The sequence below is a fragment of the Tachypleus tridentatus genome, chromosome 7 (assembly GCF_004210375.1).
Source record: "Tachypleus tridentatus isolate NWPU-2018 chromosome 7, ASM421037v1, whole genome shotgun sequence".
In the NCBI taxonomy this organism is placed as follows: Eukaryota; Metazoa; Arthropoda; class Merostomata; order Xiphosura; family Limulidae; genus Tachypleus; species Tachypleus tridentatus.
Window position 1 is genome coordinate 22521728 of NC_134831.1, and position 24485 is coordinate 22546212.

The 24485-nt window shown below is 33.6% G+C and overlaps 1 long non-coding RNA gene across 2 annotated transcripts in view; it reads left to right on the forward strand.

The window, feature by feature from the left end:
* The first annotated feature begins 8805 nt into the window (after positions 1-8805).
* LOC143255289 (uncharacterized) overlaps positions 8806-24485 on the forward strand; it is a 59556-nt gene continuing 43876 nt past the window's right edge. Inside the window, exon 1 of one of the 2 annotated variants that reach the window (XR_013030519.1) lies at positions 8806-8915. This is a non-coding gene — a long non-coding RNA (uncharacterized LOC143255289). The other variant, XR_013030520.1, reaches the window with a different exon arrangement.

Here is a 24485-nt window from a genome sequence, read left to right on the forward strand (position 1 = left end):
TCATTTAAAATAGATAAACTTTCTTTAAATAAAAGTTCAGTATTTGATGATCCAGATGGGATGACATTGTACGAATTGTAGAGTTTGGTGGATTTGATATTTTGATAAAGTTCAGTATTTGATGATCCAGATGGGATGACATTGTACGAATTGTAGAGTTTGGTGGATTTGATATTTTGATAAAGTTCAGTATTTGATGATCCAGATGGGATGACATTGTACGAATTGTAGAGTTTGGTGGATTTGATATTTTGATAAAGTTCAGTATTTGATGATCCAGATGGGATGACATTGTACGAATTGTAGAGTTTGGTGGATTTGATATTTTGATAAAGTTCAGTATTTGATGATCCAGATGGGATGACATTGTACGAATTGTAGAGTTTGGTGGATTTGATATTTTGATAAAGTTCAGTATTTGATGATCCAGATGGGATGACATTGTACGAATTGTAGAGTTTGGTGGATTTGATATTTTTTACCGGTTCTTTTTATTACTCCCATATGTTCGCAAGTGTAATTGATATATATAGTTTTGCCAATGTAAGCACCACTTTGCTCGCATAGTGAAAACAGTAACCACTCCGTCTTAGTTACAAATTTCAAAACCATATCATCTGGATCATCAAGTAGTGAACTTTTAATTAAATAAAGTTTATATATTTTAAATGAAATCCTAAATTTAAATTATGACACAAATTCCTTGTTGCTGCCTTCGTCCTGTTATTCATCATGAAACTTCGATTTCCGTCAAATGAATCTATTGCTTGTGTCCTGCAGTGGCAGCCAATGGTGTCTCAGTATATTCTGTGATTTCGAGAGTATATTAAAATATGCAAGACAGTTACATATGTAAATTCTTTGATATCGTTCGCTGATCAAATAACAAACTTTAATATTCTTGATAAACTACATAAATACTACAGAACGAAACAAACTATGCTTTAAAACACATATTAAGATTCAAATATAAATCTTTTTTTTTCATGTAATTACTGGTAAACACATTACTTTAAAAAATAAGTAGCAGAAAACATTAGATAGTTTTCGTATTAATAATTCGCATCTCAGCTACTTCATCAGTATTGGCGCTACATTATGGATAATAATAATAATAAATAAAAAGGAGTTATTGTTTCAAAACACAATTTACTTTTATTTACTGGAAGAGAATTATTAGTTTAAACTAAAGGAGAAAAATGAAGCACATTCTATCATTCGACTGGCTGTTACTTCACAAAAATAAATTACTAGCATTACTAAAGCTTATTATTGGACTTTCTGTATAAATATGGGATCACTGTACGAGCGAAATATACAGCAAAATTCCACAGATAGAAGAGTCAAAGCTATTTATTGGTCCAACACCTCGGTGAGACAGCGATAAGTTTACAGACTTACAACGCTAAAATTCTGGATTCGATACCTACAGGTAGGGACAGCTGATAGCTCTAGAAAACAAAGAACGAACAACGTTTCGACCTTCTACGTAAAATATTTTCTCAACCCAAACGAGCCGTTTTTGCATATATATTTCTCTACAAGTGGGTTTTCTCGACATCACTGAAAGCCGTTTATTGTTTTGCTGACTTCTATATTTTTGGTGTATCCGATAATATTCGTTTTATTTTGCTATTCACATAAAACTTAAATACAATTTAATCAAGGATACAAGACGTTAACAGGGATGGGAATTTCTATGACTTTAAATCAAACAAAGTAGTCAATAATACGTTAACTATTTTATTAAGAACCAAACATTCACGAAATAACCTTTCTAAAGAGTGAAATTGAACCGTGCAGTGGAAACAGTATTACTTTTTGTTAGGGTGATATAAATGGTTTGTTTACAGTAGTGAAATAACTTGTGACAAAACATTACTGGGGTATATTTGAAATTTTCTATTACTTAATAAGCAGTATACGCACAAAATTTTATTAATTAAAAAACCTTATCTACAATAAAAGCAGTATTTCATAGGTGTGGTTTTCCAGTGCCACATCCACAGCCAATTGGGAAACAGAAAAGTTATCCTGCGAAGAAGACAATGAATCAACTTCATCTAGTAATTCTATTCATGCAGCACCTCAGCATGAGCTGCCTCATCTGATCACACAAGAAGAACTAAATTATATGATTCATGACTTGTCTCTATCAAAGCAGCGAAGGGAACGTATTGGCTCTTGTTTACAGCAATGTAATTTATTAATTCTAGGAACAAGAGCTTCAAATTACCGAAGTTGCCATCAACGTTCTTGCTTCTCATTACAACAGTTAAGACACTTTATGTTTCTCTGCATTTATTGATGCACTAATGGAAGAATTAGGTAATGAACATCTAAAGTTAGTGTGAAAGATATATTTTTCAACAACGCGAGCACTAAATTATTGATTCCTGTCGCTAGTGCTATGAACATTAAATAAATTTATGGAAGTATCAATTGTTATACATTCTCAAATGAAATTTTCAATGAATAAATAAAGTTTTTAAATATAAAGGTATTATTTTCATGATATACAAAAATATTTTCAATAAATTTATCATAGCTCGAACACCAGAGACAATCAGTAATATTTAAAATGATTTTTAAACTTCGCGTCGTAATATTACTCAGTGACAAGTACTAGTTTCTATGAGTTTCTGTGGTATATAAAGCAGATATTCTAAACTAAGGTGGTAATGACAAGTACTAGTTTATATGAGTTTCTGTGGTATATAAAGCAGATATTTTAAACTAAGGCATCAAAGAATGTACTACTTTCTATGAGTTTCTGTATTATATAAAGCAGATATCCTAAACTAAGATATTAATGACAAGTACTAGTTTCTATAACTTCTGTGGTATATAAAGCAGATATTCTGAACTAAGGCATCAAAGACAAGTACTATTTTCTATGAGTTTCTGTAGTCTACAAAGTAGATATTTTAAACTAAAGGATCAATGACAAGTGCTAGTTTCTATGGTATAAATCAAGCCTGATAATGAACTAGAAATTAAGAATTTTGTGGTATATGCCATATTTCCTATATATGTCCTAGTTTTTATGTCACAGGCCAGTACTTTTAATCTAGAAGTATAATAGAAAATATATTTTCACTTGTATAGATAAAAGTTTCTAAAATAAGAAAGTGGTAAATCCTATAATAATTCTGTTGCAATAGATAAGAGCTTCTAACTTAATGATAACATGCAACAATAAGTTTGTATTGTAAAGTTCAATGTGTATACCCTTACCTAAGAGCTCAATGAGAGTCTTAGATTCTGTAGTATACTTTAGAGTTTCTAAATTAAGTATTCTATCTAGGTACAAGTTTTTGTGTACGCCAGAGTTTCTAAATTAAGCATTCTACGTAAGAACAAGTTTCTGTAGCATACATCAGTTTCTAAATTAAGTGTCATTTGGAGGTACAAGTTTCTATATACGTCAAAGCTTCTAAATTAAGCATTATACGTAAGAAGTTTCTGTAGTATGTGTCAGAGCTTCTAAATTAAGCATTATACGTAAGAAGTTTCTGTAGTATGTGTCAGAGCTTCTAAATTAAGTATTCTACGTAAGAATAAGTTTTTGTGGTATACGTCAGAGTTTCTACATTAAGTATTCTATCTAGGTACAAGTTTCTGTATGCGTCAAAGTTTCTAAATTAAGCATTCTGCGTAAGAACAAGTTTCTGTACAATACGTCAGAGTTTCTGAATCAAGTATTTTATGCAGGTATAAGTTTCTGTGGTATTATTTAAAACTTCTAATCTAATGGGTCATTAATGATCTTTTTTGACATAGGTCAGGAACTTGAATCTAATGAAGTAGGAAAGAGTATCCAGTCTATGAGTGTATAAAATTCTAGTAGCTTCTATGGAACAGGAGAGAACTGTGAATCTAATTATACAAGAGATTCTAGTTTTTATGAAATATTAGATAACTCTGAATCCAATTGTACAGGAGGTCCTAGTTTCTGTGATATAGGTCAGAGTTTCTAATTCAAAGGAGTAATAGGGATTTTACGTTTTATCAGTGTTGGTCAAAACTTTTAACCTAAAGTTTCAACAATGATTCTAGTCCAATCTCTGTGGAATAGATCGTAACGTTTAATCTAAGAGTGTGACTGAAGTCATACTTTACATAATTAAGATTGCGATGGGATTTCTAGTTTTAGTGGACAAAGTCAGAGTCCTGTATCTAGTGGTATAAAGTATTTTATTGTTTGTTTGTTTTTGGCATAGGCCATAGGTCAATGCATCTAACTTAGGAGACTCTAGGAGTTTTAGTTTGTATATAATTTGTCAAAACTTCCATCCCAAAGTTATGATAAAGACCAATTACACCGATACATATAGCATCTTCTGAAAACATGTAATAGACCTTGTGTTTGATGTAGTTTCGATACGAGCTTCTAACTCAGTTTCTAAGTTTAGAAGTTCGAGCTCCTAACACATTGGTGAAATAAAGATACTAGTCTCTTTAGGATAGAGTGTTATAGTTTCGGTGTAAAAAGTAATAACTCTGTGCGTAATAATAAAGAAGCTGTCCTGGTCTCTTTCAGATCTCTCTTAGTTGTTATAAGTATCTGAGTTTCTATTATTCCTACATACAATGATATAGGGTGGTACTTTTGACCATAAGAAACAGTAGAGCAAAGTTTTTATGGTATAACTCAGAGTTTGTAGTTTAATAGTGTGTTAAGTATTCTGTTTTGTGTGGTATAAGTCAGAGCATTTTAAAATGCGACAGGATTGTTAACAATACTCAATACAAGCCTTAATTCATGTTTTATAGATCACAGCTTCTGATCTTACTATAAGAAAGGAATAATAGATCTGTGTTATGAGTCATATCGTGTATGTTCAGATAAGATAAGTATCTTAGTTTTGTGGTATAGAAAAGGCTGTTTAATTTAAGGGTGCCAGTTATGACCACAGATTTTGTGACGTAGGTTGAACCGTTTAATTTAAAAATATTGAAGGAGTGTTACACTGTGTGATACATATCAGATCTACTGATCTTATGTTATAATAGGAACCCTAAGAGTAGAAGACCCCTTAACCTGTGAATGCAATAGTGGTCATTATGAGATGTAGGTCACGTTTCAAGTAAGTAAGTGATAACAGTGCTAATTTTAATTTGTTACGACAGGTAATTCAACCTAGCAATGCCACATGAAATCTACGTTCTGCTCTTTTAGTCAGAAAATATTATTTATGTGTTCAAAAAAAATTTATCTGTTATAGCGTTGGCCAGAATGCTAATGGGTCGTAGTTTCTACAGTATAGGTAAATACTTCCTGTTTAATTCTACCGTAAGGTTTCATTAGCTATCCTAGTTTCTGTGGAATAAGTCAGAGCGTATATACTAAAAACACGGTAAGTCCATAGTTTATTTGATATAACTGAATTTTCAGACTAAGAGTATAGTAAAGTCCTAGATTATGTAACATAGCTCTAAGTTTTCAGACTGAGAGTGCGAGGATGTTTTAGATTCTGTGATATACTTCTGAGTTCCCAGACTAAGAGTGCGGTAAGGTCCTGGATTGTATGATATGGCTCTGAATTTTCAGACTGAGAGTGCGGCAAGTTCCTATTTTCTGTGATACAGCTCTGAATTACAAGATTACGTGTGCGGTAAGGTCCTAGTTTCTTTAATATATCTCTGAATTTCCAGGTTAAAAAGTACAATAAGATTCTAGGTTCTGTGATATAGATGTATCATGATTCATACAGGTTTTTTTAGAAAGAGCATGAGTGACTTGGTGAAAGCAAGGGAAGTGTACAGAGTAAGGTAATATCTAATGTTTACATCCTGTTAAATAATATGACTTCACAAATGAAATGGGAAACGAGCAGATAGTCGCGCTTTAGTATACAGTTCAATGCTGTAAGAAAGTAATAATAATAAATATATTTAAGTAAGAACAAAGATAGGAAACAAAAGTATAAACTTATAGACACTAAACTTTCTTTTGATAAAGTTTAATATTATTGAAATATAAAAGCAAAGAGATTCCAATCCTCTTAAACCCGTCTTGTGTATGTTTTAAAAAATAATAGAGATTAAAAGTCATAAAAACGCTGTCTAGTAACATATTTGTATAAGAGGTAGAAATCCGTACGTCCAAATAAGGTACAAAGTTATTGTTACGTATATATTATAGCATAAATATTATTAGTTTTATTTCGTTCTTTAGTAGATTTCTCAATGGGCTTGGCATGACCAGGTGGTTTGGATCCTTGACTCGCAATCTGAGGGTCGAAGGTTCGAATTCTTATTCCACCAAATATGCTCGCCCCTTCAGGCGTGGGAGTGTTATAAAGTTACGGTCAATCTCACTATTCATTTGGAGCAGTACAAGAGTTGGCAATGAGTGGTGACGACCAGTTGCTTTCTCTGTAGTCTTATGCTAATAAATTAGGGACGTCTAGCTAAGACAGCCCTCGTGTGGCTTTACGTGAAATTCAAGAACAAACAAACAATCAAGCATCCCATCGGAAGCACCTCGAATACAACAGGTTTAACAAACTTTGTGCTCACTGATCTTACATGGTCACCAAATATGAAATATAGAATTAGGTAAATAGCCAAGCTTTAATTCCTCGTGAAATAAACGGCTCTGTGTAGTATACTTAAGGAGTTTTTACTTCTTTACTTGAACGCTTGGGTGTGGTAAAGTCAAGGAGCAGGAAGTGGTTATTTTCTTTTAGTTTTAGGCATACATTCACTTCGTATCTTATGCCATCGTCGTCAACTGAGCGATGCCCCTTCGTTAGTCGACAAAGACTACCACAGGCACACACGCTTCTGCCCCCTGTGTGCTTTTCTTTCCAACCTTTCGACAGGACTCCGCCTCTTCTTGTAGAGAGACGAAAACGAAACAGCGGACATCCGTTCCTAGTTGGTATGAAAGTTAAAAACTACTTCCATCCACAGCTAAGTCGGGTTAGGTTCTACCGTGCGCTCACTTTTTAACAACGGGCCTAACAATGTGTTCAGCGATCAAAGCCAATAATCCTCACGTTACAGACTTGCATGTAACCACATGGTCGTGCACTATACTTTATAGTGAATGTTTATAACCACTAGAAGGTTTCTTTATTCTAAACTCAAAAGTAGATTCTAAACATAAAAGAGTCTTGCTATTTTTACTTCAGAAAAAAAGTCACGACTGGTTAATGTAAATATAAAGTATGCATCCAAAAATTTCACTTAAATATTTCGGTGAGAATGTAGAAAAAAAAACTAGACCTTCAAAATGTACTTATTAAACATTTCTGATGCATAGAATTAAATCTTTATTATGTTATTTTTTGTGCTTAAGATATAACTGTTTGATAGAAATAGGTTGAAGCATTCCCTTCTTTTCATATGACTAGTAAACATTTTATTTTTCAAGAATACTTTAAAGATGCGAATTTATTTGTTTGACATATTTTAAGGGAAATTTGTAGCTATTCGTATACAGATCAGTTGACAACGTTTGGAATTGTAAATGAATTATGTTAACCTTGATAAGCCTTGTATTGCAGATGGTGGTGTCTTAACATTTTCTATTGTATGTTAAATCCAGTCTAAATTCAAGGGAAAGGGAGCTTTCTCTAGGGACGCCAAATAGAACAGGTATTTCATCTTCAATAAGAGTTTTATTGTAAAGTGTGTTTTTCACCCCTAATAACAGTTTTTTATGTTTTATGATAATGGTGTTGCATTAAAAGGCGCCAAAACCTGAAGGGAGAATGGTCACGACCGTATTATCCTTTCCTTGGATTCTCTTCAGTATAGTGGTGAATGGAAGAAGTTAAAGGTTACTAGTGCACTAAGGGTATGCTTTAAAATTATTCATTTCCGTGAGCGTTGAGCTTTATGAACAATTAGTCTATTTCGCTTGATGCTGTAAAAGTGAGCAGATAGAAAACTTTTGCAAAATCCAGTGAGAAGAGCCGAATATGAGCATAAGATATAAGCACTCATTTTCCGAGTAAAATTCATAATGAGTTCCCGGTCGTAAGAAGTGTGGTTAATTTGAAGTATTGATGATATTTTTTGTTTACACGTTTTAGTCTTTTGTAGTTGTTGTTTTGAATTAAGCACAAAGCTACACAATGGGATATTTGTGCTCTGCCCACCACGAGTATCGAAACCCGGTGTTTGGCGTTGTAAGTCCGCAGAACATACCGCTGAGCCACTGAGGAGCTTAGTCTTTTATAACCCACAAAGTCATCGGTCCACGAGAAATCTTGGTGCATAAATACCTATAAATATTTTTAACTAAATTTAATCTACTTGTGGACCCTACTGTTAACTCTACAGTTGATTAATGCATACTTCTTTCAAATCAATGGTTAATCTGGTGAGATAAAAAGGAAAATTTTTAACTTTGAATTATTTTAGACTGTCAAGTAGAGCCTGGAGATAACTTTGTAATATTATACATGACATATCATTTATATGACTAATAAAACATACGATATATGTGCATAGCCTCTGGAAAACATAATTAATGGTAGGTTATCAGGCTGGCAAATCAAAATTACGTAGTTATCATATGTGAACAGCAAATTTGATCAACTGCTTATCCTCAATAATAGATAACAGTATTTATTTAGTAACTGATGGTATGTCTTTTTAGGAGTAAAAATTACTGTAGTCAGTAAAATATCCGTGTTATAATTATACGTTAAGAACTGAACGTATCAGTATATTTATTATTACTTTTTGTATACCCAAGTACGTTATACGGTTGGAAAAGTAATAAAAATGTGTTTGTTTTAGTCATGCTGACGTAAAGGCATTTTTCTCCAGGCTAAGTACAACACCTGGTTCGTAAACCTGTTGGTTAATCGTTAATAATATATTAAGAGTAACAATTAAGTCGTTAAGATATACATTTACCTGGGATTGGTGGAGAAGCAAGTCATCTGGTTTAGGTATGAGGTTCTTGGTGAACTGGTAGAGTTAAGTAGAATTGAGATAAAGCTGATATATCAACTTATTGATGAATTATAATATTACGTATGTATTGTATCAGACCACTTGTGAGTATCTCACATACAAGTTGTATTTGTGTAATTAGAATAGCATTTTACCGATAAGTGCTAGTGATGTTGTTATAGGTAAGTGCCTTGTAGTAGTAATACTCAGTGTATGCCTGTTTTGTAGCTTTAGGGTGGTGGTATAAGTGACTAGTAATGGGAAGATGTGGTAAAGCTGGCTGGTAGTTGTTATCCAATTGAAATAGCTTTTTTATAGTTCTTTAGATAATCTTAATGTCTCCATATGTAATGGAAAAGACAAGGTATGTAATCAAATAGCTGTAAAATCAAACCTTTGTCAGTTGCTGGTGCGTTCGATGTGCTGTCAATAAACATAGCAATATAGTAGGAATATGTTGTTTGAAAGTCTGTAATAACTGTCTTGATATAAGACTTGAAAATATCAATCAGTTGTTTTTTACTATGTCAATATAAGAAATTATAATTTAACGTTTGAACGGAATAAACATTACGGAACGTGTTTCACATTGAGACAGTCAAACTAAGATTTTAACTCCATTTAGCGTTTAGCGTGTTTCTACCAAACGTTCTAGTTTGTGCAATCAAATAATAAATGTACTTTTCATACAGTTAAAAAAAAACGTATACTGGTTTAAGCACTCACGTATACACTCCTTAACATAGTTTTAAATTTGAAACTTAGAACTTTTACTTTACGTTTTGATTATATGATATGTGAGATTGTAAGACGAACTTAGAAACCAACAATCTGCGCAGATCATAACATTTAGATTTATGCGTTTTGTCTTTCTGAAACTCCTGTGGGAAACTTTAGACAATGTAATACTTACTGCATCACTTTGTAAGTTAAGATAAACTTTAGAACCAATGTGTTGTTCAAGCACATAACGTTGACATGCGGGAAAAGTTAAAGTTGCTTTCTAAGCCTGGAGACAAGATTTGAACAATAATCATAGCTCAGTTACTAACAGAATACTATTCAAACAGCTTTGGTTTTACTAATGTATAATTTAAAGAGAATATGTTGATTTACTCCATAAGAGACATTGGTGTTTTCTGTTACTAAATATCTAAACCAATTAGTAATTCCTAGAAATAAGAAAAGTTAGCTCATTTGTGTTGAAGGATTGGAAGAGGGGATATTAAGTTTTGGAAGATAACAATTTAAATGTCATTAAGGTTATTAAATGGACGAGACTGGAGGGAAGTAAAGTACAGGGTCTTCAGAAAAATATACCCTTCTTTTAATTACATTTACTTATTGAAATATCTTACTAACAGTTACTGATTTTGGTGTCAAAAAAACACACGATGTTTACGTGGTTTTGGCTGTATTGTATTTACTCTAGCAGAAGCTACAGTCCTATGACTAGCATCAATCAGAAATTTAGACTGGAATTCTTGAAATTTTGATAGATGTACGTAAATGTGTTTCGATGCTAATGGTTCAGATATTGAAAGTATTTTTACGTGTCTTAAATGTCTCTATCCTCGTGTGTTTTGGACACCAAAATAAATGTTTCAGTAAATAGATGCATGTGTATGTGTGTGTTTTTTATAGCAAAGCCACATCGGAATATATACTGTGTCAGCCGGGGGAAGGAATCGAAACCCTGATTTTAGTAGCATCGTAAATCCAAAGAATTTTCACTGTCCCACTAAGGATATACGATAAATGCAATTAAAACTAAAGAGACTTTTTCTGAAGACCTTGCAACTGACTACGTCAAACAGATATGAATTCAAAACGCAACTGATGCAGTCTTAAGAATAATTACATTATTTGAACCTTTAGATTAAAAAAAACCCATCCAAAACAGGTTCCACATCTGAAATTCGAAGACATCTCGTAGAAAATAAACTGATTTCAGTTTACTTACCAAGGCATCTATGACATGCGAGTTAAGTTTTGTTTTATTTTCTGTTTCACATTGTTTAGTTTTTAATTAATATTATTTAATGAAATGAACTGCAAGTGTCGCGCTTGCCTATAAATATGTGAAATTTCAATTGACGCTGAAGAAGCTTTCGTTGTGTGTTTTTCAATTATTTTAATCCAATTCAATTGAGTACTTTATTAATTAACAAATAAATATTGATTGAAAGACACATCTTACGACGCAAAAGGAGTTACGATATTAATGATAAATGTTACTGTCTCAAATTTTTAACGTTATTTAAGAAGTTTGTTTGTTTGTTTTTGAATTTTGCACAAAGCTACTCGAAAGCTATGTGTGCTAGCCGTCCCCAATTTAGCAGTGTAAGACTAGGGGGAAGGCAGCTAGTCATCACCACCCACTGCCAACTCTTTGGCTACTCTTTTATCAACGAACAGTAGGATTGACCTTCACATTATAACGCCCCCACGGCTGAAAGGGCGAGCATGTTTGGCGCGACGGGGATGCGAACCCGCAACCCTCAGATTACGAGTCGCACGCCTTAACACGCTTGGCCATGCCGGGCCGTTTAAGAAGTTAATGAAGTCATGTACGTGAATCGAGCATCCTTAAACTGTTTCATAAATTTATTTCTATTTGTGAAGGTCTGGTGGTTAGAGCGATCGACTCGTATGTCGCGGGTTCGAATCCTTGTCACCGAACATGCTCGCCATATCAGCCGTGGGAATGTTAAAATGTAAAGATGATCCCCATTATTCGTTAGTAAACGAGTAGCGCAAACGTTGGCGGTGGGCGATTTGACTAGTTGGTTCTCCTTGGTTCACCATTACTAAATTAGGCTACCAAAAGAGTCTTCGGGTAGTTTTGAGCGAAATCCAATGCAAACCAGTACCAACCCAAAAACCGTGACAGACCCAGAGTTTATCCAGAAAGTGCTGTAGGGTTGACCTAAGAATACCTGGGGATGCTACCAACGCAGACGAAAAGAAGCAACAATTTTTATTGATTAAATCTTTTAAATGATGAAAAAGCACATAATCATGGAATACGGTACATAAATTCCCCTTTGCTCTTTCAGGCACATAAAGCGAAATCTATATACGTTTCTCTCAGTCAGCACAGCTTTATCATGCTTACAAAATCAAATACACTATATGTAAAATATCCTAGTTTTTATGTTCAACCAATTACGGTGTACGCTCTACTATAATTTGGATAACCGGAAACAAATGTCGGAAGGGTTTAATCTGTACTACGTACGTATTTTCGCGTGCACAACACGGGTTTTCCCGCCTGAATAAATGAAAACACAATTGCAGCTTTTTTTCTTTTCTTTTTTTACAGATTTTTACTTCTTCGAAGTGTGTAGTTGTCAGAAACTTCCATCATGATCCGATACAGTTATTCAAAATTTAATGTTTATAAACATTTAAATTTAGCCTCCCCTTAATGGCACGGTGGTACATCTACGGACTTATACTGCTGGAAACCGGGTTTTGATACCTGTGGTAGGCAGAGCACAGATTATCCCTTTGTGTAGCTTTGTACTTAACTACAAACAAAATTCTGAGGTAATGTAGCAATTGCCAGTTATAATCATTTTACGTCTAAATTCATTCACCGTTTCACAACGATCGGGCCCGGCATGGTTAAGTAGATGAGGCGCTCGACTCTTAATCTGAGGGTCTCAGGTTCGAATCCCCGTCACACCAAACAAGAGGGCATTATAATATGACGATCGATCCCATTATTCGTTGGTAAAAGAGTATTCCAAGAGTTGGTGTGAGTAGTGATGACTACTTACACTGCTAAATTAGGAACGGCTAGCGCAGTTATCCCTCACGTAGCTGTGGACGAAATTCGAAAACAAACAAACACGACGATGGTATTTAAAATAAAGAAATTATTTTGTTATTCCATATCAACAAATGTGTATGTGGAGTGATGTTACCCTACTTCTTTATTTTATTTTAAATGTTAAATGATACGTAGTTAAGATTTCATTCACTTGCCTTAACGAACAAAAACATCAAATGTTTGTATATTACGAATTTCAGGTCATATTGATAAAGCTGTTGATTACCATACATGATCTTATTACCATTGCTTTTGTTGTTGTTTTTGCCTAGAGTAACTTTGCATATTGCACAACTAATAATATAAATATTTGAACGTTTACTGTGCTGTGAGTAAAAATATTCTTAACGTTTTTGTCACTTCCCCAACTCACATTTTCCGTAATATCAAAATATAGTCAGTCTATAGTAGAACTCTATCAAGGTCATATATGACGCATCATGAGAACTCGTAAACATTTAACAAGCGTATAAGAATTATAAAAATGAATTAAACCATTAAATTCTGCACACTAGACAACAATTAAAACACTTGCCTTCCTGGTGGTTGGCTGTAGGGTAAGCTTAAGAACACATAGCGTAAAAATTTAGGATTTAATCTTTGTGTTGAGTAGAGTATAGGTCGTCTGTTGTGCAGCTTTACGCTTTTCAACAACCTGCCAATTAAATCAGATTTCCGGAATTAAAGTGTTTATAGGTAATTGTATCAATAAACACAACACCACGTTTCAACTTGAAACTATAGTACACTCCAATAGGTGATACTTTGTATAAACTATAGTACAATCCAATAGGTGATACTTTGTATATCTGAATCAATTTAAGCTGATACTGTAAATTGTAGCAGTTTTCAGTCACTCGTGAAACTTTTAATATGTTCTAGTAACATACATGACTCAAAAGACTTAAATGTTACAGTCATCTTATATTTATTCGAATGAAATGAGTAGTTACTAGAAACAAATTGGTCAAGTATGCCCTGAACGACAAACAGTTACAGTTTTGTCATGTTTGTCCAGAAATGATGATCTGATAAACCATAACACAACTTTCACCTATTTTTTTCCAGTAATCCACGACCTAGCCTTATCTATTATTTTGCCTCTCAGTGGTTCAGCGGTATGTCTGCGGATTTACAACGCTAAACCCGGGTTTCAATACCCGTGGTGGGCAAAGCACAGATAGCCCATTGTGTCGCTTTGTGCTTAATTCAAAACAACAACAAAAACAACAAATCTATTGTTTTCCCCATTGGTACTATAAGTACATGCTTAATCTTAGTTTATCTAATTATTCCAGCAATTCGCAGCTTAACCTTAGGTCGTCTTATTATTGTATAGAAATAAACAATAATTTATTGATTGATTCAGTAATTTAGAACTTTGCCTAAGATTATTTAATTGGTCTATTAATCAACAACCCAGTCTCAGTTCATCGGATTATTCCATACAGCTTAGCCCTAATTTGTCTAATTTCTCCAGTTCTCTAGATCCTGGTTTTAATTCACCTGATTGTTTCAGTAACCAACAAATTTACTTCATGATGAAACTTTGTAGAATGGACAGCGTTTAAAATGTCTTCCGCCATATGTCTTCAGTTTCATCATGAATAATCTAAACAATCTATCAAAGAAAAATTTAGTTCATTTTATTCTTGAAGTAAGACACAAACATGCAGTAATTTACTATTTGCTACACTAATACACATCGTCGTTTTTTTTCGACTGATTCTTCATATAAATATATAATTTAGCTTAATTTCATCGGAATTTTAAAGTAATCACCAGCATAGTCTTGTCTCACCTAGCCTTAGTTCGTCTCATTGTTTCGGTAATTCAAATCATATCATTAGTTCACCTCAGTGTTCCAGTAATCCACAACATAGACTTAGTTCACCTCGTTGTTTCTGTGATACAAATCTAAGCCTTAATTCACTTTACGGTAATTCCGGTAATCCATAATCTAGTTTTAGTTCATCTCATCATTTTTGTAATCCAAAACTTAGGCTTAGTTAACTTAGTGAAACTTGGCATTTTAATGTAGTTCTAAGCAAAGTCGTGGCCCGGCATGGCCAAGCGTGTTAAGGCGTGCGACTCGTAATCTGAGGGTCGCGGATTCGTATCCCCATCGCGCCAAACATGCTCGCCCTTTCAGTCATGGGGCGTTATTATTTGACGATCAATCCCACTATTCGTTGGTAAAAGAGTAGCCCAAAAGTTGGCGGTGAGTTGTGATGACTAGCTGCCTTCCCTCTAGTCTTACACTGCTAAATTGGGGACGGCTAGAACAGATAGCGCTCGAGTAGCTTTGTGCGAAATTCAAAAACAAACAAACAAATCTAAGCAAAGTTAGTTTTGATTAACATTTACTTTTGTAATTCTTCAGTAAAGTTTCTTTTTATTGTAGATATTTCTCTCACGCAATGGCGTAACTACAAAAGATGTTTCCGTACCCCTCAGTTTTTCCGACCCCTCAGGGCCTTTTTCGGCTCATCCCTCCCCCGCAATTGCGTAAGCTGTATTGGCATACTTACACCACTGGTCTCATGTCATTTTACGTTGTCATTTTTGTAGAATAAAAATGTCATTGATTCCTACCGAAACTTTCGTGTTCTGTCTGTTCCGTCGTAGGTTAAGTCAGATTTTAAACATTTCACAGACAAATAAAATCTATAGAAGTTCTGTTATACAGTTTTAAAACACCATCCGTTAGAGCTACAAATCTCACACCAGTAACACATAACATAACTTTCGTTAACCTGAGTAATTCAAATCTAGCCTTACTTCATCTTAATTTTCGAGTAATAGATCAGCTTGCGTTAATTTATTCTTTACAAACTTGCCTTAATTTACTAATATACAGAGTAGCCATTGAATAGCTTTACGTGAAAACCAAACCAAACGTAACCCAAAGTATCGCAAGTATTTATAGTTAGAAGTGGTAAAATAAGCACGAAATATCCAGCAATGTTGAACCAACTGCTATTTACTCTTAAAATACTTGCACAGGAAGAGTTTAGGATTCATTCTACAATCTAAGTAGTATTATTTGTGTTGTTTCTAAGAGCTATTTACACCTACCGCTATCAATCATTAAGGCACCACTGATGAAACATCTACTGTTACGTGTTTCTCTGTTTACCTCAGTTTTTACAGTTAAAGACTGTGTCCATTCTTTGTTGATATTTAACCAGTTTGTGGTCAGTTTTGTACGCCTTCCTTCTACAAATACTACTTTTAACAACATGACGATGCAAAGACTGAAGGACAGAGTGATGTAGCCAAACCGCCGGAGGTTTCTTCTTTTAATTAAGTAGTCTATTACTTCACATTCCCTAACCTTTTCATTCCTGCACTATATATATCTACTATAGATATATCTATTTTATTTGTTTAGCGTAATAATACACAACATATAGTTTTTATAGTCTACAATCCACGCAGTTACAGTTCATAAATAAGGTAAAACTACTGCAATCTGTCTTGTTTAACAAGGTAAAAGAGAAGAAGGAAGTATCCTTTTCACCTGTTAAATTGAATTGGACAGCCCGCCATTTTTAAAAACAAAAGATGTCATGAAATCTGACAATTCACGAAATAGTTAACAAACTTTCCTGTATAATTTTGGATTTATATGAAGCTATGGTGAATGTTTAAGATTTTAGAAAGGATGATTTAATTTGTATGTTTAATTTTCTAAAACAGTATGCGCTTAGATTATATTGAATAATTAAAGACTGGGATGAAATTATTTCTGGGCACATTACGCAACAAAAAATGTCTTTCTGCTTCTATGTTTCCGAACTGCATCAAAATGTCATACCTTAAATAGAGAAACGAATTTCTTTCATTTAGTTCCTGAAACAATAACATTAACTATCTGTAAGTTCCTGATCGTTTTGAATCAGTAAGATTACCCATCTATATAATAATTTTCTGATCGCACGAAAACAATAAAATTACCCATCTATATTGTAAGATCCTGATTGTACTAAAACAATAAGATTACTCATTTATAAGTTCCTGATCGTATTGAAGCAATAGGATTACCTACACCAAATCTCAGATACAAAACTTAGGTTATAATTCGCGTCACACTTGGTATTAAAAACATCACTTAAAGAATAACTATTTATTTATTAATTGGATGAATCGAAGCCCTCAAAGTTTCAAGATGTATGACGATCATTGGAAAATAAAGTATAGTATTATCTGCTAGTATGATAACTATGCAGTATATCTCTATGTATCTATATCATATACTTAGCTTAATAATTGGCAACACTGGATTTGAAGTTTTCTTAGAAGACGCTCCCAACACTTATGGTAAAGCAGCCAGATTTAAAATTAATTGCTTTAATTGTTCTAAAGAAATTCTTTCTCAGATGCAGTATTTCAAAACATTATTATAAACTTTTTATCCATCCTGACTGGTTACTCTCATAGTCCTGAAGGACAATGTAGTTTTTTCTGATGAATCCTTCGTTCTATATTTTCTAGATTATTGTCAGTCCAATTTCTTTCTGTCATCATTTTTAATTATTTTTCTTCTTTCTCATCTGTTCTTGCTATACATTAGCCTCTCTGTTGGGCCCAGTTTTAATATTACTTCTCTTCTATTTAAATGAGTGTATTTCACCAGTTTCCTTTTCTTAACTTCAACTAACAACGTTTCTCTTTCAGGATTCCCAACATCTCTCTCACTCATTAACTGTTTCTAAAGCTTTGCTGTAGCATCCACATCCAACAGCATATCACAAATATTGTCACCCTATTCTGTTCCTCTCCTTCAGAGTCCAGTTTTAGGCTTCATAACTCAACTATAATCCATACCAATGCTTACACAACATCTTTAACTTTCTGCTAGTGACTTCCATATAATTGCCCTATATTTATTAAATAGGCGTAAGTTTAGTTTTTAATAGTTTAGTGATCATTTTGGCTTACAAATGAAACTACTAGGCAGGTGTGTTGTAATGGAGGAATTTGCTTTGATTTGCTAACATTTTGTACCAAAAGTTCAAGTGTTAAATTAGAACTACAGAATTATTAAAGTACGTTAACCAAACAAAGTAACTTATTTGTTTTCGTTTATAAAATATTATCAGAAATGTAATGGCAATAGATTATGTAAATCACTTCTATTCATATTTATTTCTTGCAAAATTTATGTTTTATATATTAAAAGGAAGAAAAATTATTGGAATAAATACCTTAACCACTTCTGTCCTAGATCACCTCCCAGCGGCACAGCGGGATATCTGCGAACTCACGTCGTTATAAACCGGGTTTCAATACCCGTGGTGGGCAAAGCCAGCAGAGATGTGCTCAATTCCAAATAATTAATCAATTAATTAATCAAGTGCCCTAGATCACAGAATAAAAATAGCTTGTATAGAAGTCTCCAAGCATCATTTTTAATCAGTACATTTGGTATTATCTTATAATTTCTTCATATTTTGCTAACCGATAACTAAATCAACTACTCTGTCAATAAAATATTGCGATATAACGTTTTGTAGTCTTAAACCTCGTTCTCAAAATGCTTTTGGTCTCAGCCTACTTTTAATCTGAAGCTGCTGAATGTTATTGCACATTCAGTTCACTGACCTTCCCTGCTAAGACGGCGGCAAATTATTACGAAATTATGACACCAAAATCCAATGTTTGAGTCCCCGCAATAGACACAGCAGATAGCCCACGGTGCCTTTGCTCTAAAACAAATAAAATAGTTCACGAATGAAGCTCGTTAACACTCGTGAATTTATATACTCTGTGTGTAGAGTGACGTTCTTGAATAAAATTAACAATTTGAATAAAAAGCTAACCCACCTTTACCAAGCAGTTGAATTTCAGCCTGAATCAAGCGATTTTTATATATAGTAACTACAATGCTGAAAGTCAGTTGTATCCGTAATTAGTAAATAATTTAAAACCTACTTATTCTGAAGCAGAGGAAAGAAACTATAAGGAAATACAAACAGATATATTATTTACTGATTTGTTTTTAAAGTAAAGTTGGTGAAGCATACAAAGCTTTTTGTTAAGTCATTTCCTATTTCTTTAGTGTAACTGTTCACCCAAACATACTAAAACAATCTGAAAACAGTATTCGAGCCATTTACCAGGGGAAAAGATAAGCAAATTACATGTTAATAAATAAATAAATAAACGTAATATTCCGAAACTTGTTTAATTTCGAAGTCTAAGTTCAAGGGAGGTCCAGTCCAATCTATGCTCTGATCAACGAGTGTTATTGTGTTATACTAGGTTCGAAGAATTCCACTCCTCCTCAGTAACCCTGAACACAAGTTAACCAAAGACAAATAAGTTGAACCTAAATAATAGTGAAAAAAAGGGATCTAACATATTTCTAGGGTGAATGTGCTTCGTATTCGCTATGAGGAAAACTTATGCACTGGATAGATCAAGAAAAAATGTCATTGGCCACTATTCATTTCTTCCCATCATAAAGCCATACTAGTATAACCCAATAGCACACGTTGATAAAAGTGTAGATTAAACCGGACCTCTTTTGAATTCACAGTTTGAAATTAAACACTTTTCAAAATACTAAGTTTATTTATTATATACGTTATTGAGCGACTATATAATGTGAAGAACTGCACAATGGCCAATGACACGTTTTCTTCAATTCACTTACCAAGCGTATAGGTTTTTCGTGATAGTGAATACAAAGTATGCTCACACCAACAATATGTTTGAAATTATATTTTCGTGTTGTTTGTTTTGTTTTGAAATTGAGCACAAATTTGCATAAAGGGCTATCTGTGCTCTGCCCACCATGGTATCGAATCTCGGTTTCTAGCGGTGTGAGTCTGCAAAAATACCGCTGTGTCACTGGGGGACGAAGTTATATTTCTTCCATAAGTATGATATGCTTTAAATGATAACAGTTTCCGAGCAGAGTAAATTTTAGTACTTAGAGCAAAACTCAAAATAAATATGGCCATCAGTATACTAAAATATACTTTTTCTTTACCTTTTTACTTATTCACTTTAAAATGTTCATTAGTTGGTTGTCCTTAGTACTAACGACATTTTTCGGCCGTAATCTCAATAATATCCCACGAGATTCGGCCACCTATGAAAATATAGGCGTTAATATAACAAAGAATGCATTCGTTAAAAACTGATGTAACTAAATTAATGACGTAGTGTCGTACTATATGTGAAACCATTATATAGCTAATATTAGCTATATATATATATGTAAAACAATAACTTAAAGAAACAAGACATAAAACTAATGGTTATCAATACACCAAAGCTGCTTATTATTCAAAGCAATATCCTAAGGAAGTAAAGGGTAAGTGTGAAAGTTTTTAAAAGGTCGTATCGTAATACTGTGTAAAACTTCTGAACCCAAAATCTCTAACAAGAATATTATGGAATTTTCACAAAACTGAATAAATCTTGTTTATTTTGTGAAATGTGAAATCTCGATTATGGAAAATGCTAGTGTGCTTAAAAACTATTTCTACAAAATATTGTAATGGTGAGCAAATTCTATTGTATCGAAAAAAGTAGGTGAACTAAAGACTGAAACATAACTGCTTTATAATTTTTGCATTTGAAATTCCCAATTTCCCTCTGAAGAAGAAAGGCCCACCTTTCGAAAGCGCTCGGGTTGTCATTTTATTACAAGACTTCCTGAACCTACGCGTTTTTCTGACATCATGAAGATAAATAAATACAGATATTGTGCTTTGTTTTTAGCGAAATAACTTTTTGGGAGTGGGTTATGGTAGATAAATTTGTTTGGCTGTCTATATAAAACGTGTATAATTCAATATAGAAATATCATCTACATAACAGTTCGTTCCCCAGTGGTACAGCGGTAAGTCTACGGATTTACAGCGCTGAAATCAGGGGTTCGATTTCTCTCAATGGACTCAGCAGATAGCCCGATGTGGCTTTGCTAAAAGAAAAACAAACTCTATCTTAATAGGGTTTTTAATGTTTGACAAATTCTAGTACAATGAATTGTACTAGAATGCCGACCAGTTAAATTCGTTGTGGTGATTGAAGACATGTTGAATAACAGGCATATTTATATTATTAAGTACAAAATACTTAGTCTACAAACATTCATTTAATGTCAAACAGCGGTATTTTTATTAAAATTAGTGCAGAGAACTCTCGTGTAGCTCTGCGTGAAATTCAAAACAAACAAAGAAACAATATTTAGTCTCATCTTAGTTCTCAGTTTGAGTGAACGTGAAATAGTTTTTGTTATAAAGCATTTGACATCGAAACACTCAGTACAGAAAGTGCAGAGAAGATTTATGTACTAACTCAATAGTTATTCTTTATAAACTAAGTAAAACTTGTGTGATCATAGTTAAATATTGATCTGAAATCGTGCAAGTTGAACATATATCTTTTGACGCACGAGATGAACATAAATTCTGCGTTCAACTCACATTGTGAACCGATATTTAACGTAAACTACCAATTATTTCTCAAAATAACTGCGTCAGCAATATTACTATGATGTATATGATTGAGTGTGTGTGTTTTGTTCTTATAGCTCAGCTATATCGAGCTATCTGCTGAGTCTACTGAGGGGGAATCAAACCCCTGATTTTACCGTTGTAAGTCCGTAGACTTAACGCTGTACCAGCGGGAGACATATATGATTGAAGTATAAGGCCTTTAATCGTTGGTTTTTAAATTGTAAATTTTGAGTACATTTTGCACATGAGTGAACGACGAAACACATTTAGCTGCCACAAAATGGACCTAAGGTTTTGCTTGTTTTGAAATAAACACAAAGACTACAGAATGAGCTATCTATGCTCTGCCCACCACGGGTATCGAAACCTGGTTTCTAGCGGTGTGAGTCCGTAAACATACAGCTGTTCCACTGAGGGACAAACCTAATTCCTAATTGTATATATAAAAGAGTTACACGAAAGTCTATAAAATCAACTTGAACAAAACAAAACTGATTATCTAAATAATCCCTTATGCTATAAATTGTGTGGATAAACTATAGCTTTGTTCGAAGACTGACACCGCTATACTTGTGAAATAATAAAAAATGTTGATTTGTTTTTGTCCTATACAAAACAAATAATCTATTTTGGATTGTACGAGGTGCTTGTCTAAATATTTGCAATTATATACATATTGGCATGCAAACTAGCGTTTGTAGCTGTGATTAATACATGGAAAGACTTATAATTATAATCTCTTTATCTACAAATTGGCATGATTTACAAACTTATGATTTGAGTGAAAACGTTACATTGGGGTACTATTTAGTTGAAATAAATTATTTCCTATGTATTCTGAACTAACTCACATTACACTCTTGGATCAGTTTGCTGCCTATGGATATAGGCCAGTCTTTGGTCAGTGAATCGCGTGGTAAATGCTCAGGTAATATCTAATTCCAAGACATGTTCCTAGGTCAAACACTAACTAGCATTAGCTATGTCAGACGTAGAACGATAGATGTCAGGTACAGGTTAGGTACATGTTAGGTTACATTTCTGACTGGAATTGTTTTACGAAACGTCGTACATTTAGAGTATTGTTCTCAATAGGATAATAAGTGTTACCTATTATTTATATGCTATGAAAAACGTTACACGTTAGGAATATTTAATTAGAATAAACTATTTTCTGTCGAGTTTAAGGACTAGAAGAGAAAATCAACTGATTGTAACACTGAAGAAAGAACATTGGGTATATATAAACACAGACAGATTAAAAAATAAAACTTCAAACAGACATACCGTTGATAAAAACCCTTTTCACTTCGAAACATCGTATTGTATTTAGTTAGTCTGATGCACGGGATCTAGAACTTGAATTATTTAGGTCACTATGAAAAAGAGTCCTTTTCAGGGCTAGGTACTTGTAAGATAAACTTCTATATCAATAGATATCTTTGTAAACCGTGAATTCAAAATGTAGTATATTGCCATTACATATATGTAAAAACGGCTAGTATGGGTAGACCGACTCACGCACAACACAAATATACGGCATCCCCAAACCTCATAAATCAGATTGTACACTACGGCTAATAATGTCCACATATGAATACTTTAATTACAATATCGGTAAATACATAGCATGGGCATTCTCCAAATATGTAACATCAGTCAGCTCATTCATTAGACTCTTTTAATTTCGAATCTAACCTTAACCAACTTAATCACAAAGCCTTAATAGCCAGTTTCAATGTTATATCCCTCTTTACAGAAGTCCCAACCGCTGAAGCCTACAAGATAGCCTTAGAAATCTATATCCGAGATACTAACCCATCAGTAGACATTCCCAGCAACCAATTAGCAACCCTCATAGAATTTACCACGATGAAGACAAACTTCATGTTCAACAACCACAACTATATGCAAACAAATGGCCTAAGCATGGGCAACCCAGTATCACCAGTTCTAGCCAATGTTTTTATGGCACAAGTTGAAACACAAGCAATTAACACAGCATTACATCCACCACTATACTGGTACACATATGTAGACGACACGATTAAGGGATTCACATCTACAGAACACACACTTTAATTTTTCAATAACTCTATACATCCCAACATTAGCTTCACATGTGAACAGGAAGAAAGCAATCAAATATCATTTCTTAACCTCAAAATTACAAAACCGATACACAATTTAAAACAGAAATCCACCGAAAAATCACTCATACTGGACTATACATTTCTCGGGACTCAGCACATGAAACAAAACAAAAACTCAACATACTAAGAAGCCAAATAAACATAGCCATAAAACTATGCTCACCAGATAAAATTAACGACGAATTAGACAAAATGAAACAATACTTCATCAACATCAATATGTTTCCTCCACAAACCGTAGAAAACATTATATGCACACACCTAGACAGAAAGCAAAATCAACCAACTAAAGTAAATATACCCTACGATTTAAAAAATCACGAAACCATATACTGCTGCACACCATATATTCCCAACATCAGCAGAAAAATAACTAACATTTGGCAAAAACTAGTAACAAAACATGACATTCCAGTTAATACCAAATTTATTCAAAAACCAGACACAAAACTGAGGTCTATACTATGTAAAAACTACACTGACAAACACCACACCAACATTATTTATAAAATACAATGTGATAAGTGCCACGACTTCTATATTGGAGAAACAAGTAGAAAAATGGAAACCGGATTCAAAGAACAAAAAAGTCACCTTCACACGTTTTCGAACACTGCAAGTCAAATAAACATAACCATAGAAAAGACCCAAATACTAAATAAAGATACAAACGCAAAGTTTAAAAAGCATTACTTATACATCAACTCAAGCCCAAAGTAAACCAATACAATGTACAACTTTATACCTATATTAATAAATATAATCAAACATCTAAGCACGCCCTCTACATTCCTTCACTCAATTACACAACTGCCTTCAAACATGTGGTGCTATCGGTCAGTTATCTCTTTCTTTCTTTATGAACCTGACGATGACCGAAGAAGATCGAAACGTTGTTCTCTCCTCTACATAGAGCTTTCTCTACCCAAACCAGCCGTTTTTACATATATATTTTTCTCTATAAGTGGGTTTTCTCGTCATCACGGATTATACTGCCATTAGTTATACTATGAGAGATTCATACGTTTCATGTGTAGTTTAAGTGTTTTACAATAATAAGAGAAAACGTCATTTGAGAACTATGTATGTTGTTAGCTG